Genomic DNA, 15,478 nt, shown 5'->3' with positions numbered 1-15,478 from the left:
TTCTTTTGGAGAGAGATTATTAAGACGTGACAACTACAGGAACCTATTACTTTTATTAGTAGCTTCTCAGTATTACCTTGTACATCAAAATTTATGTACAGACACAGAAAAAAAAGAATGTAGTCTCACCTATGTATACCTTGTCCAGGTTCTCTCTCCAGCAGAAATCATTAATGCTTATTTCAGAACAAGTCACAATGAGCTGGGATAGTTAACCTCCCACCTCAGACCCCACCAGCAATTTTAAGTTTTTTAAGCACTGAGGCAAAAGGGCTTCATGTTTCTATCAGTAAGTGTCATCATTAGCAATGAATACTGTGACTGCTAAGACTTACATCATGTAGTCTTAGATGATCACTTTTTAAAAACCCATTTTTGCAAGCCTGCTGTATTCTTGGGCCAGTTAATTTTCACTGGTGTTTAAATTTTCTGACACACTTACTGACATACATATGAAGGGTATTTTTAAAAACCTACACTGATTTTCTATCTTCAGTCTGTCCTGACTGAGTGATGCAGCTGGGTAAGTTTCCCAACCACATTACTGTGCACCTGGTAAGACCATCAGGAAGAGTCAATGCTCAAACTGTACTCAGGAGACAAAAATGAGGACTGTTGTACTGAGATCCAGGAGCCCAAGTTTAACTCTTCCTTTTTCAGAGGTGAGCAATTTTTCAGCCAACTGTCCTTATCACAGGTGTTTGTCATCATACCTTCCTACTGAGAACTATGAATCAGACACCACCATTGCTCATATTTTTGTATTTCAGTGATTAATATTTCTGAATTTATAAACACATGTTTATACTCAGGTATTTAATGTATTTATGTGTTTAGAGACACATAAACCCATCAGTGTGTCTTTGTGTGTTTGTCAGCCTGTACTCTATCAGCCTAGCTGTTCCTATCAACTTTGCTGCAACTTCTGGGATCTAGTCATGTTCAATAAAGTTTACATCATAGCAGCCCAGCAAAACTTGCAAGTTTAAAACAACACAGTTTTTATGGGAAAAAACCAAACAACCCAATGTCTCATTTGCAAGGGCAGAGATTCCAAACCAGTATGGTTACACATGTCCATAACCTTAAGAGGTTCAGGTTGAGACAGGTTTCTGTTTAAGCACCATTTACTGTGAATGCATTTGACACTTGTTGAAATGGATCAATCCTTGCAGTTAGATCAGCTTTCCCTAAACCAGAGGGTTTTATATGGACCCATACACATGTAGACCTATAAATATTTCCAATAGAGCTCCAGCAAAACACATTGCTACAATGATTGATAACAGGAAATGAAGAAATTCCCTATGTAAGTTTTATATGCTTCCATGATTTGATTTAAATAATTTCAGTTTCTCTGTCAAATCCTATCCTCACTTCTTCTTTGGACCAGTATAATCCACAACATCCTCAGTCTCTTCTTCCCTATTCAGAGAGAACCACAAGCATCTGCTGTTTTGTTTGTGAACACGCTGGCAGTTGGCTCAGATGCCTGGCTCAGGTCTCAAAAACCGATGTTTTAACCTGGGCTGAAGAACATGTATCTCACCTGTAGAGCATGAACCTCCAAACATGCTTTGCCAATGGTCAGACCACATAGCAAGAGGCTCAGATCAAACTTGCCATGTGGGGAAGGTGTGACAAGAGGAAATGTAGGGAAAATACACAACCTCCAATGCCAGGAGCTGGATTAAAAGAGGACATAACTTTGAACAAATGTTCAAACTCTGCTCTAATTTTTGAGTGCAAAAGAGATGTCCAGGCAAACAACACTTTAAACAATACTTGACGAGCTTCCATTCTCTTGATATTGTGTGATCTTAAAAGGACCCAACAGTCATGCACAAGCTTTCTGATTTCCAAACTAATAACAATTTAGGATGATTGACCAGCTAATATTACTTGAAGAGCTGCAAACTAAATTGATTCCCAATACAAATTTCTAAACAAATAGTAAAATCTGTGTAAAGCTAATTAAAATTTCAGAACCTGCTTTCAATTTTACCTATATTTCCTTTGTAATTACCTGATTACTTATGCATGATTTAATCACACTGTAGCCAGAGAGCAGGAGTTTTTCCTCAAATCACAACTAAACCTGAAATATTATTTTGCTATTTTATATAAATTAATTGAAATAACTTTTGTAATGGAAACACGTGACTTAGGACAGAGCTGAAGAAATAACTAGCTAAGCCTCACAAGATGAGCTCAAGTCTGTACTGCTCTATCCATCCATTTTTTTCATCCTTCATCTCACTATAGAATGAACGAGAATGACCTTTTGATTTTTCAATTGAGATTCTCTTTATCACACAATCTGTGTTTACAAAGTCATAGAGTATTCCTAGAATAATATCATATCAAGCAGCTGTTACTGTAGGTTTAAATGTATTGTTGTAGAGTCTTGGAAGATGCAGAATACTTCTGAAGAAATGGTCCAAGAAGATAGTGTAAGAAGGACAGCTCAGTTCTCAATCTGCAGCGGAACCACAAGATCCTCTTTCTTTATGCGTTTAGGAAAAAAAGGAGGTATAGTAAATAAGAATTGGGATAAGGTTTGCAATCTTACATAGTCATGAATTTTGTTCAGAATGAGAACATCTGTATGGTTTTAAATGTAATTATTACACTTAACTATTTAAGTTGTACTGTAAACATACACTATGTTAAACAGATGTCAGGCCTGCAGAGGGCTTTACAAATGAAATAAACTTGGGAGAGAGGTTTATTTTTTTCCTCTTTACAATTTACACAATCCATGCAGATAAGGATTTTATTGCTGTATTAATAAAAAATAAAGACAGCAGAAGGCAATGAATCCAATCATCTGTGATCACCCATAGTTTAAACAGTTGACTGAGAAGAGACTTTGTGCTGCAGCAAACAATTACACAGAAATAATCATTGCTGTACAAGTCATGCCAAGGTTCTCCAAGCTGTTCTTGGCATAAGACCAGCAAAGGTGAAACAAAAATAGCTTTATGTCATCCTTGCAATTGCCCAAATCAAGTAACACAGAGAGAGGCCAGCCCCAGCCCTGCATGCCACAGTGTAGCTACAGGACTGCTTTGCCTACCAGCCACTTGCCTGTGGTTCCAGCAGGGTATTTGATAACTGAGGACCACGGGGAGAAGGTGAACTTTAATTCTCACAGGTGTTTTCCCGACGCACAGGAAACATTAAGTGAGCTGGCTGGTACTAAGGCAGAAGGTCTCTGGCTTTTAGAAACAGCTCAACTGAAAAACTCTCCTCTGTGAACTTTTTGGATAAAACAATGGTATAATATTAACTTCAAGCACTTTAATTTACACTGGGCTAAGTATACAGGCAAGACAGGCAGAGAGTATAGGCAAGGCAACTGAGAGCAGTTCAAAGAAGCCTTGGGGGTGTTGGTGGATGGAAAGACTGACATGACCCAGCAATGTGCACTTCCAGCCCAGAAAACCAACAACATCCAGGCTGGCCACCAGGGCAAGGAAGGGGATTCTCTCTCTCTACTCCACTTTCATGAGACCCCACCTGGAAAGCTGCATCCAGCTCTGGGGCCGGTGACATAAGAGGCATGGAAAAGAGAAATCTGAGGGACAGCATATGGCAGCCTTCCAGTAAAAAAAAAAGGACTACAAGACATCTGGAGGGACTTTTTTACAAGGGGATGTGGTGACCATATGAGAGGTGATGGTCTTAAACTGAAAGAGATTTAGATTCTATATTAGGGAAAAGTTCTTTCCTGTGAGGGTGGTGAGACACTGGAACAGGTTTCCCAGAAAAGCTGTGGATGCCCCATCACTGGAAGTGTTTGAGGTCAGGCTGGATGGGACATCTGATCTGATGGAAGGTGTCCCTGTCCATGGCAGGGAGGTTGGAATGGAATGATCTGTATGCCTTCTTCCAACCCAAACCATTCTATGATCCCACAGGTCACTATGTTCAATTTCTATCAGCCCACAGTGCTGAAAGAAAAAGATGAGAGCCATGAGTTATCTAACCCTACTGCCAGCTCTTTTGGTGAAATCACGTTCTCTCAATTAAGAGATAAAAGTCTCATAATCCCTTTCCCCAACAGGATGTGAGCTGCGTTGCTCATCTGAAATACTTAACCGAGGAAGGACATGAGCATTGTTAGGTACACAGCAGCACTGCTGCATTACATGCTAAACTAAGAAGTATGAACTCTTTTTGCTTCCTAGTTGTAAGATTATTAGATACCTGAATAATTTTAATTGCTTTGCTTCTGAAGAAGATGCTGTAATATTAGTGTAAGCATAACAGAGATACATTAACTGGCAATTACCATCTAAAGCCAGAGACAAATAATGAAAAGAAAAGAAAAGAAAAGAAAAGAAAAGAAAAGAAAAGAAAAGAAAAGAAAAGAAAAGAAAAGAAAAGAAAAGAAAAGAAAAGAAAAGAAAAGAAAAGAAAAGAAAAGAAAAGAAAAGAAAAGAGACGAATCCTAGAGAGGAACAAAATATTCAGGCTTTTACGTGTTTCAAATGCTGATCAAAATTTCCTCCTTTCAATCTCTGGGCCTGGAAATCAGATCATTTTTCAAAATTGAATGCAACTTGCCATCTAAACCTATATTTAGATCAAGGACATGAATATGAATGTAGGCATCCAACAATAGAAATCTGAACCTGAAAATTATAGTTATGCATTTTTTCTACTTTAATAATCCTTGCTACAAGATGGGAACTCATTACACTGCAATTAGACATTTTTAAAAGTTCTTTCAGATCTCTGGATGAAACACAATATCTGGATGCCAAGCTGTTGTCAACATTTTTACTGTCTGGAATTGTATGTTTAAAACTATATCACATCAACCTTTTGTATTTCTGAGACAGCTATTTCAATGTGTTTTGATTTACTACACAAGACCTTTCAAACAAGGCCATGTAATGTAGGGTTGTTTCAAAGTACCTATAATAACAAAATCTTAATAGTCCACATGTGTTGCGTGCAAGTGTTCTCCTTATAATTTACAAGATGTTGTTGTTTTTAATGGACATCCCTCCAAGCCTACCTGCCAGTTTGCAAATTGCTAACAGCAACAGGAAATTGTGAGGACAAACTGCACTCTTGGTGTCACATACAGTCTTCTGCATGCCCCGGGTTGTTGGCACAACTGTCAACAATTCTCAGCTACAAGTCAGTAATTCTTTGGGCAAGGTACACAAAGAGAGAGGATACAAATTGTTGTGTCACCTCTGCCAGTTTTGCAATGTTCATAGAAATTACAGCACCAAGACTTGTTTTAGACACTAGTAACTGCAGCTATTGCCTTGATAAATATCACACAAGACATAATGAGTAAGAAAATGAGACTGCTACAAATCCCCTCCCAGAATAAGATTTTCACTTTAAAAATTGCAAATATGAACAATGTCATGGCATTGCTTGTAGGAAAGACATTTTGGTAAAACTCTACAGCTTTCAGGAAAAATAAGAAATTTCAGAGTAAGTAATTTACACTGTTTTGCTACAGAGGCATTAAAATAATCTGTTCCTCTATAATAATCTTTGTCAATGGTCTCTTCTCATAGGATGTTGTTGGTATTTTCAGTATCATCTGCCAGCCAACCTAGAGGTTCCTAGAGATACAATCATCTGCAGCTATAACTAGCTAATAGTCTCTACCTATATTCAAGGAAAATAAAGTGCTATGCCTCAGTGCCAGTATCAGGCAATAAGTCTATTTGTACAAACACATTTTGATGTAGAATGCAAGAAATTAGTAATTAGGAGAGAAAGAAAACAGACATTATATAGGGAAAGCATCTCATCCTCATACAAACAACAAATGGGGAGCACTCAGCCTCACAGTCCCTTGTTTCACCTTGTTGATCCTGTTCACTCCAACAGGGATGATGTTCTTCCCACATTTCCCTTAGGCAGGTCTCTAAGCTGGCATTATGCACTCTGGCACAGCGCCAGCTCTCTGCCTGCCTCAATTCCCACCCCACTGCTGCCTCTTGTCAGGTCTCCCCATGTGCTCCAGCCCTCTCACCGCTGTTGGTTTCAGTGCTAACCCTGTACTCTCCCACTCTCTGCACTGTGCTGCCAGCTGTGGTGCTGATGATAAAACATCAGACATGTCTCACTTCAGCTAGAGCACTTCCAGTTTGTCAAGTAGGGGAAAATGGCTGGATCCAGGCTCCTACATTCATACCTTCAGCTCTGTCACTGCACACAGGAAGTCCAACAGCACAGAGAGCCACTGCACTTCTCTCCATATTGTTCACCTACAACAACGACCAGAATGTATGGATATTTCTGATTGTACTGAGTTCCTTTCCATTAAGTGTCCAATATTTCTTGTCCTTCATAAAATGCCTCAGTTTACCAACTGAAAACTGAAATAGACTCTATGGAAGGAATGAAAATACCTAAAGGAAATCAACTGCCAAATACTTAATCTACTTCATTCTGGCTATTTCCAACATATGGTGACTGATCATGCCTATGTCAGATTCCAGCCACAGAGTTCCTGATGTACCCACAGTTAGAGCATAATCTCAGTAAGAATGTATCTGTGACTTTGGTGATGAGACACCATGTGGTTTCATTTGAACTTCAGTTTTCAACTTAAACTAAACATCTCTGCCTTTCATGTCTGTGAACCAAAACTTGAGTGCTTAAGTAAAACAAATAGAGCAAGAGTTGCAGAAGCTCCAGAAGAGGAAGAGGTTGCAGTTACTAACACTGAGGAGCTAAAGCTCAGATCCTCGAAAGTTCTTGAGATACTCATCACCCTCTTTAGGCACTAAGAATTTTCCACCCACATAAGTGTCATCCAGCTGCTACTTAAGCCTGGAGGATTGGGATCTCATCTCTGCAAGCCAGTACACTGACACTGCATCCTGCACCACTTCACGGAGAGACACTGCTCAAATCTCTCAGCTGAAAGCTCCCAGGCAGAGTATTGAAAATATGTGATCTAACTGTGGAGGAGGAAGGGTAAAGGCCTGTTTAAGATTAAGCTCAGCTTTCTGATTGACTGATGCTTTTGAAGGCTTTGCTATGAAAACGGACATGACACATCAGAGACCATTAACTATGTAAACACTGTTTCCTAAGAAATGAAAGCAGCAGTAATTGTACCCTAGCTAGCTGCTGAAATTACTCAACTCAGAACAATCCTGGTAAGTAAAAGAAGCTCAATATGCTATCAATGTCTTTGTTAAAGACAAAAGTTTAAATGTTATGAAGAATTCATGTTTATACATGCATATATATATATATATATATATATATATTCACACATCAATGATGATATTTATGTTTGTAACCTCATTACAATGCTTTAGACAAGGATATCATATGGAGTAATGTACTGAAAAGACATCGTGGCACAAAAAGTAGAACGTATTTCTGTTGTTTAGAAACCAGACTTTTATACTCAGTTTGTCACTCACTAACTGGATCCAGCCCCTTCAATCTCTAACACATGAACCAGGACAATCACAGATGACTCCCTAAGGTGAGATAAAGACTATAGGCAGTTTCCTTGAAATAATAAACACAGGCATCAGAAGATTTAGTATTACAGCTTGGTTTATAAATCTATGTGTTTTTCCCATACTGAAGGCCACTAAATGGAGGAAATTCATCAGCAGGGTATGACATTTTCTAATTTGTGCAAGAATATGACAGTCTTGCAAAATATATGGCTTTTCAGAAGGCATAAAATATCTGTGGGATTTATATGTGACATAGATTAGTTGTCCTTTGAGCAGATTGTTGTCTTTCCAACATAAAGTTCCTGAAAGGAACTACCTCTACAATTCAAAATACTTACAGAACACTCATATAGAAAGAATGGCATCTGGTGTAGAGTGTACTTCTTGGTGTTGACAGGGCATAGCTTAGTTAAGTTTCTCCTCAAAGGCTAAATGTAGAAAATGTTCTCAGAGAGAGGTGAAAACTGGCTCTTTGTTGTAGGGTTTGGACAGCTGGCTTGCCTAGGGTTAGTCAAAAGGTCCTGGTGAGTACCAATTATGAAAGGTTCAAAATATTTTAAAACATATAGAGCTAAACTGGTCATCCTGGAAGCAACTACCATAGCAGACAGAGTGTGGAACATGTGGACCCGTGCCATCATGGATTCCCAAGATGGGGTTTCAAGCAGTGTCAAAGAACTGAGCAGAAATGTGCGTTGTGTGTGGCAAAGACAGCAGTGAGGTAAAAGGTGGAAGAAGATGGGAATAAGGAAAATATTCCTGCCACAAGCCCCTACTATTGAGGCACTAGTCCAGACCTTTAAACTTGCCTGTACTGTGCCTTGTAGAATATCAGAGATAACTGCAGCATCTGGCAGAGGTGACACAGGACCTGCAAAAGATCTACTCTGTGCACCTGAAATGGTACTAAAGGTACCAGTCTTTCTGAGAAGATTAAAGGGTGCAAAGAAAACTGTGTGACACTCAGGTCCCTAATCTGTAAATTCACTGATGAACTCCATCACCACCAGATCTCAACCCCACTTTTCCCTTGTCATTGTGGAGTTTTGTGCAATGGCCCAAGTGAACACAGCCATGGCGGATGGTTCCATGGGGCTCCTGAGTTTGGTGGACACTTTGACACTAGTAATGAGTGTGAGCGACATGTATCTGCTGCATTCACTGGAACAACCAGTCTGCTCCCAACTCTTATGCTTCCATGTCCAGCTGCTACTAGAGGAGCCAGGAAAAATGGGGCTAGAGGAAATCCTCCCACAGTACTACATTCATTCAGCAGCTTGTCTTTAGTAATGTTCCTTTACACAGGCAGTTCCTAAACAAACTTCACAAGTAAAAGCTTAATTAATGCTGCCAGGCCATGGGTGAGCCGGAGGGAGGAAAAACAGGAATGGGGAATGAATGTCCTCACTTTCAGGAAGATTAGGGATACAAGGTAAAAAGAAAGCAGAGAGGACAGAAAGCAGAAAATACAGGTTAGATAGTACTTCTTGGAGGAAAGGACAACATCTGTTAAGCTCTCTCTCTGAGGAGATGACATGAAATTGAAAGATGAAGAGTCTTTCATCTCCTTAACCTAGTCTGCCTAAGACAACTTCAGCACTCTGTGCCAGGGACCAGTTCTCTTTCTGTTTGCAGAGCACACTGTAGACCACTACTCTGGTTTGTAACATGCTCTCCTAAGTGAAGACGAGTATCATGTCAGGAGCCCCATTGCTTGTAAAACCCAGCAGACTGAACAATGTAGTGGTGCTAGAAGGACTTGCTGACTGAAGGCAGAAAGTCAGCAGAGCTTCTTACAGCAGGAATGATTTTTAAGGACACTTCAATATTAGATTTTACTTTGAGTTGCTACGAAATGTTCTGCTTCTCATAGTATGTATGTAAAGAACCTCCAAACCCCTAGTTTCTCAATGTTTTAATTCAAGATAGCAAGTGTCCAAGAATATCAGCAGCCTAATAGGCGAAGAGAAGCATCAAAGGTCAAATTCTTTCAAGTAAAAATGATATTTCTGTACATTAGTAGACCTATATATATGTTGATTATTCATGTTAATTATCTGGAAAAAAAATCCTGACATCATCTATCTTAAGTTTCATTATTTCCTGTGCCAACTCTGGCAGGTTGATGCATCTGTTATCTATCTTTTAAAGCTCCCAATTGCTATTTTCAAGTAGAAAGTTTAATTAGGAAAAATTACTAAACAGATTCCATAATTTAAGGAAGTGTTGTAGTGAATTTATTGGTACTTATGAGAGGTCTCAATGTGTTTCTAACTTATTAAGATGAAATATCTGGTTTTAGATGCTGAATACTGTCACAAGTCTCAAAAATAGTGTATTTGTGCAAACTATTACTGAATAGAAGTCCATCAAGGAATTCCTGTAGATACTAGCATAAACACCAAGATAACTTTTTTAAACAGATGCCAACAGTTTAGCTGCAACAATCAGAGTGTTCACATAACTTACCTACTATTTTGGTTGTGAGATGTCTTTGTGTTGACTGACTTTTATCATTTATTTCAGAACCTGAGTGTACCTTCTGGCTGACTCACAGCTATGTAATCATTTTTTGAAAGGAGTAAATTCCATTTCATGACTGGCTACAGGCTGCATCATAAATTCAAGACTCCTCACTCTCCCCTGATCTCCCACAGATGCCAAAAGGAAGCTTGTACAGAGATCAAAGGAAGAATTTGGGCTCTGTGTAGTAAAATAAAACTTTCAGTTGTTATTTTTTACATCACATTCAGAACTGCTTACTGGAAAATGTTCCTTTTGCTGCTAGGATCATTGCCACCCTTGCCTCCTGTCTCATTTCCCTTCCTCATCCTTCTTTCTTTTCTCTGTCTTCCTTTTCTTCTCTTTGCATGTGTCACTGCAGATTCCCACTCCCTGTGCACTGTGCTGGAGTGGTCACTGTAACACACGAAGTGCCACCATCAACCACAAGTATTTGCATTCTGACAACTCCAGAGGAGCATTGGTTCAAATCTCTCTCCAAACTGAGGACACAGCACAATGGCCCTCACTTTCTGCTCAAGAGAATATTGCATATTTATATCTGCAATGTCACAGCTGGGTTTAACACTTCCTTTCCCCTGGTATTTTTCAAGAATCAAAAATCACAACCCAGGCACTTACTAACTGCTTTATCCATTTCAGACACTCACCCAGGAGTTCTGTATCTCATCCACCAAAGTATTCAACGCCAAGTACTCTCTATTCCAGGCCATGGAGGCAGAGGCAGGTTAACGTTCCAGCCCCAAGTGCCCCAAATTAACTATTAATAAATAAAAATTAAAAGTTCAGTAGCATAAAGTTTTCTCTCCAACTCCAAAATGGATTTAGATCAGTAAAGCTGGTTTCAGACACAAGGGTTCTAGTTACAAGGACCACATGAAGGCTGCAGATAAGAGAAGTGGTCAACAAACCCTATGCACCACAACAGTCAGTTGAATTGTCCCGAAAATGGAGGGAAAAAGGATCAGATACTTTGAACCGCTCTGCTTTGCCTGTTCTCATATGTCAATCTTACCATAAAACACTGCAAAATTTTTTGTATGGAAATTCCAGTGTGCTTTAGAAACCCCTGTTTCTAACTAAGGTATTTCTAATAAGATCCTGTGAGGTACAGTTTTTATCCTCACTTTTTCCAAACCAGAAAACTGAGAGAAAATGTTTGCCTGAGGTCAGTGTCCAAGCCCAGAACAGGTTCTGGAATGGTTGTTACAACTGAGTCACTAGATTGTGTTGCCTTCACCATCATTTAATGTAGGCATGAAGAGATTATAATCTCTCTTTTTTTGAGCTGGGCAGTTCATCTCACCTAACTTTCTCAGCTGAACAACAACAACAACAAAAATGTGCTTACACAGAATTAGCCTTGAAACACGAGCAAAGAAGACTTTGGTACTAAAGCTACCACCTCTCTGTCAATGTCCTCCCTCAGTCTACTTGGTGTTAATAATGTTCTCAAAATTGTTGGCACAAATTAGTGCAGGCAAAGAATTCTGCACTCTTGCAGTTAATAAGTGACTGAGGAAGGCTGTCAATTTATGCAGAAGAGGTTGTTTGCAACCAACAATAGATGCAGCAGCTTGCAACCAACGTGCAGATGGAATGAGAATGAACTGAAAATGTCCCCCTGTCTCACTTGACATTTTTGCTCATAATTCAGAAGATAATCCTAATAATCTTATCAAGAAAGTATTGAGGTTTGAGAATGGTAGAAAGAGTGTCAGGCTGACAGACCTGGGATCTGAATTCTTCCACTAAGCCATAAAGTTTAACATAGGAGGTAGCTGTTCAACCTTTTCTGCCAATATTGCTCTATTGACATTTTGAGAATGATGTCAAAATTTTGCCTGCTGTCACCCACTCCATCACTGACCTCTCTGAGAAGTTAAGGGTAGGACAATCTGGTTTCAAATACTGTAATGAGATTTGACACACACTTGGGCACAGAGTCAGGATCACCCTAATAATTTTATAGATGGCTCCAAGCATCAGCCTTGTCATGTCTTAGAACAAAAGAAATTACTTTGAGATGCTTTGTATGGTTTCTAGTCACTAACCTGCCATAATCAATCCTCTTTAAAAATAATTACATTTCAACAACTTCAATTACATCAATTAAATGCAAACTAGATTTTGGAATAGTATTTAATCTGAACAGCCATCACCACTGCTCACTTAAACATATTCCTAATAATCATCCAACTAATTTTTCCCCTCTCACAGCTAGAAAAGATGTAAGAATTCGGTCTTCAGAACACAGGAATCGATGGGCAGACCCCAGTGAATGCACAGAGCACAGAAACAGATTTTGTTATTGGGGTTGAAACTTCTATTTCTCTTTGCAATGAGAGCTTAGTCCTGCAGCGTGGTGAGGGGTAAAACATAGAACAGTAAGTGAAAAAGGTGCACAACTGCCCAGCTTCAGACTAAATCAAGTACAGGAGTTAAGGGCTCTAATTTCCACAATTAGCACAAGCACTTTCAGGGGCACCACAGTGCCTGGGAAATAGCCTTAGCAACGCCTCACTGATACTCCCTTGACCTTGTCCCTCCCAGCACATCCTCTCTGAGTTTACACTGGGTGGTGAAACTCGAGTAGGAGGTAAAAAAGTCCCAACTGTGATAGAGACGCTACTCAAAAGGGGAAATCGGGAAAAGCCTGCAAAGTCACTCTCCTCCATGATACATGAGAAAACAGGAGAACTGTGCTGGCCATGGCTGGGAGATGTAGGGCTATCAGCCCTCTCCTCTGCTCCTCTGAATCCCACCCAGAGTGTCCAACAAGCTTGATGTAGTTTGCACCATGACTGCACAGAAAGACACACAGAAGTGGTATTGGGGAGCAGAGCCTGAGAGGGAGCAAGGGGGAGGTGCAAAGTGGACCACCTGTTTAAAGTAGGGAAAAAACCCCAGTATAAAGGGAACAAATAAGAAAATAAATAAAAAAAACAAATAAGAAAATAATTTTATCATATACTATATCTACATGAGTAAAAATGAAGATTTTAATGGCAGCTTCAGGACTTCTCAAAAACTTTCTTCATATATATGGTGAAATTTGTTTGAATAGTGCTAAGGCTTCAGAAACTCATAATTGTGGTATAAATCAGTTTTCAAGATGCTGCTATTAAGCCACTTTCTATCAGGATCAGTGAGGTGATTTTTTTTCCCAGCGCGTGTGATTTCAGTAAAACAACTTGTTGCTCTTTAAAGTTTTGTTATGAATTACTGTTCTTCTTCCCCTCAATATTATTCCTAGATAACTTGAGCCAGAGAAAACACCTCAGAGCTCTACGGAAATTTCTCCTTTCGCTTGATCCTACATGTATCAGAAACCACCCTGCCCAAGATTTGGGGAGGGGAGGCGGAGGGGTCCCTCCGTGGAATTACGTCTGCACCTGGCATGGCCGGCCGGGCTCAGCCTGAAGTGCCCCCGGCTCCCTGTCGCCCTCGGCTCGCTCCGCACCCCGCCTGGCCAGGGGCTCTGCTTCTCCAGGTTTCTGCACCCCAAAGCCAGACCCGGCGCTGCGCAGCGCTCCCGGCCCGTCAGACCCCGCGGGCTGTCCCCGTCCGTCGCTCCCCCGTGTGCCCCCAGCGCGGGCGGGCTGCTCCCGGCGGGAGCGCTGCCCGCCCCGGCCCCATCCCAGGCTCCCATCCCGGGCGCGCACCCACCTGCCCCGCGCCCCGCTCACCTCGTCCCGCCGCCGGGGCTGCTCCTGCCGCCACCAGCTCCTGCCCTCACTCCGGCGCTGGGCAGGGCGGCGGCAGCAGCATCCCCCGCCGGCCCCCCAGCTGCCGCGGCGGCACTTGCAGCCTCACGGGAACCGGCGGCGAGGGGAGGAGGGGGTGGGGGAGAGAGAAACCCCTGGCCAGGGCCCCGTCCCAGCCCTCCCCGCCGCCTCCGGCGCCCGGGCCCGCTCCCACGGCCACGCAAGGCGGGGCGGGCGGCGGCGGCCACAGCGGGGACCCGCCCGGGCGCTCCTCGCTCCGCGCCGCCCCGCGCTGCCCCGCAGGTAGCGGCGGCCCCGGGCAGGCAGCGCGCGTACCGCCCCGGAGGCGCAGGGCAGGCGGATAGCTGTCCCTGAGCCGCCCTGCTGCCAGGCTTCGGGGCGCTGACCCTGCGGCTCCCCGTGCAGCGGCGCCCGGCAGGTTGGCACACGGGTACTTAACCCTGCAGCAGGACGCTACTGTGGGGGAAGAAAAAAAAAAATAAAAAAAAATCATTGCTTGCTCACTTTTCAAGACTGGGGTCTTCTTCCAGCTCTCAACGAAAAGGTCTGACCTCTGGATTTATGCTGCTCCCTGGTATCTGAAGCTCAAAGAGTAGCCACCAGGGACCTGAATTTCTTGGAGATGAAAATCCTCGTCTTGCTCTGTACAGTTAAATTTTGGTTTGGTTTTGCAGAGTTTTACTGCTACAGAGCTGCTATACCCACCAGTTGATTTGGATCTTAAAAATTGAAATGCAGAGAACAAAATGTTTTCATTATTATATGGTAGCGCTTACATTATTATACTGCTTCCTTAATCCAAAAATCTTTCAACACCGTTTGAGAGCAACAGTCTTTTGGGATCATTATACAGTTTGTATTTGAAAACTCTTGACCTCATAAGATGCTTTTTTATAAGGAAAATTAGCACGTAGCTCTATACACAGACTCTGGTGCCATTCTACAGCCAGCCCAAACTTAGATGTTTGGATCTGTCCTGAGCATACAGTTTTCCTTTGCCAAATAATAACAGCAAAAATGTTGATAGAGTTGCAATATATTGCTGAGAGTGACACTTAGAATGTATTTACAGTGTGCTGTATTTTTACCTTGAAGAGGTGATAGAGACCTTTATTTCTGAAGGAGATCCATGAGACATAACTTTAGTAAAATTGTAGTCTATGTATTACTACAGAATTATCCACAGACCTGAAGTCACTTACTTACTCAAATAGTATTTAATGTATTAGGATACAGCTAATTTTGCTAAATAATTAGTTTTCCTATTTCTACTGCAGTACACTAACTTTTTAAGAAATAGATCATCATCCTTTTGATAGTTAATACAGTATAATTGCACAACCATAATAAAATGCCAGGAAATACTTTTCAGATTTAAAAAAAGACAATTATTGATACCAAAGGGGAAAGAATAGCTTTCTTAATTCTTAATCATGCTTAACTGGAGATGGTCCCAGATACAAGGTCTACAGATTCAGAGAATTCTCTTCTAATGTTGTACTAAACTTTGATTTGCAGCCCCAAGAAAACTTGAGACTTCCCTGCAGCAGTCAAAAGTGTTAATATTTCAAATACTAAATCAAAATAAAATCTTGTTTGAAGAAACAGTACACCAAGTATTTGGACTCGGGCTCTTCAGGGCCATGCTGTAGCATGGCAATGAAACGGAACTTTTTTTAAAAACTGTTCTCTTGTGAAGAAACCTGAGGAGAACAGGAAGCTGGTTATTTTAAGTAATCATGTAGTTGTGGGCAGAGACAA

The 15,478-nt window shown here is 41.2% G+C and overlaps 1 protein-coding gene across 1 annotated transcript in view; it reads right to left on the bottom strand.

Moving 5' to 3' along the window:
- The window catches only part of CASR (calcium sensing receptor), a 74,641-nt gene extending 60,901 nt beyond the window's left edge, over positions 1-13,740 (bottom strand). Inside the window, exon 1 of the mRNA XM_063148453.1 lies at positions 13,679-13,740. The gene's annotated coding sequence lies outside the window, so the exon portion shown is untranslated. The remainder of the gene's footprint in view (positions 1-13,678) is intronic.
- Between the last annotated feature and the right edge of the window lie 1,738 nt (positions 13,741-15,478).

This window comes from Melospiza melodia, chromosome 2, assembly GCF_035770615.1.
Source record: "Melospiza melodia melodia isolate bMelMel2 chromosome 2, bMelMel2.pri, whole genome shotgun sequence".
Taxonomy (NCBI): domain Eukaryota; kingdom Metazoa; phylum Chordata; class Aves; order Passeriformes; family Passerellidae; genus Melospiza; species Melospiza melodia.
Note: the sequence above shows the minus strand (reverse complement) of the source record. Positions and strands in the feature narration are given on the sequence as shown.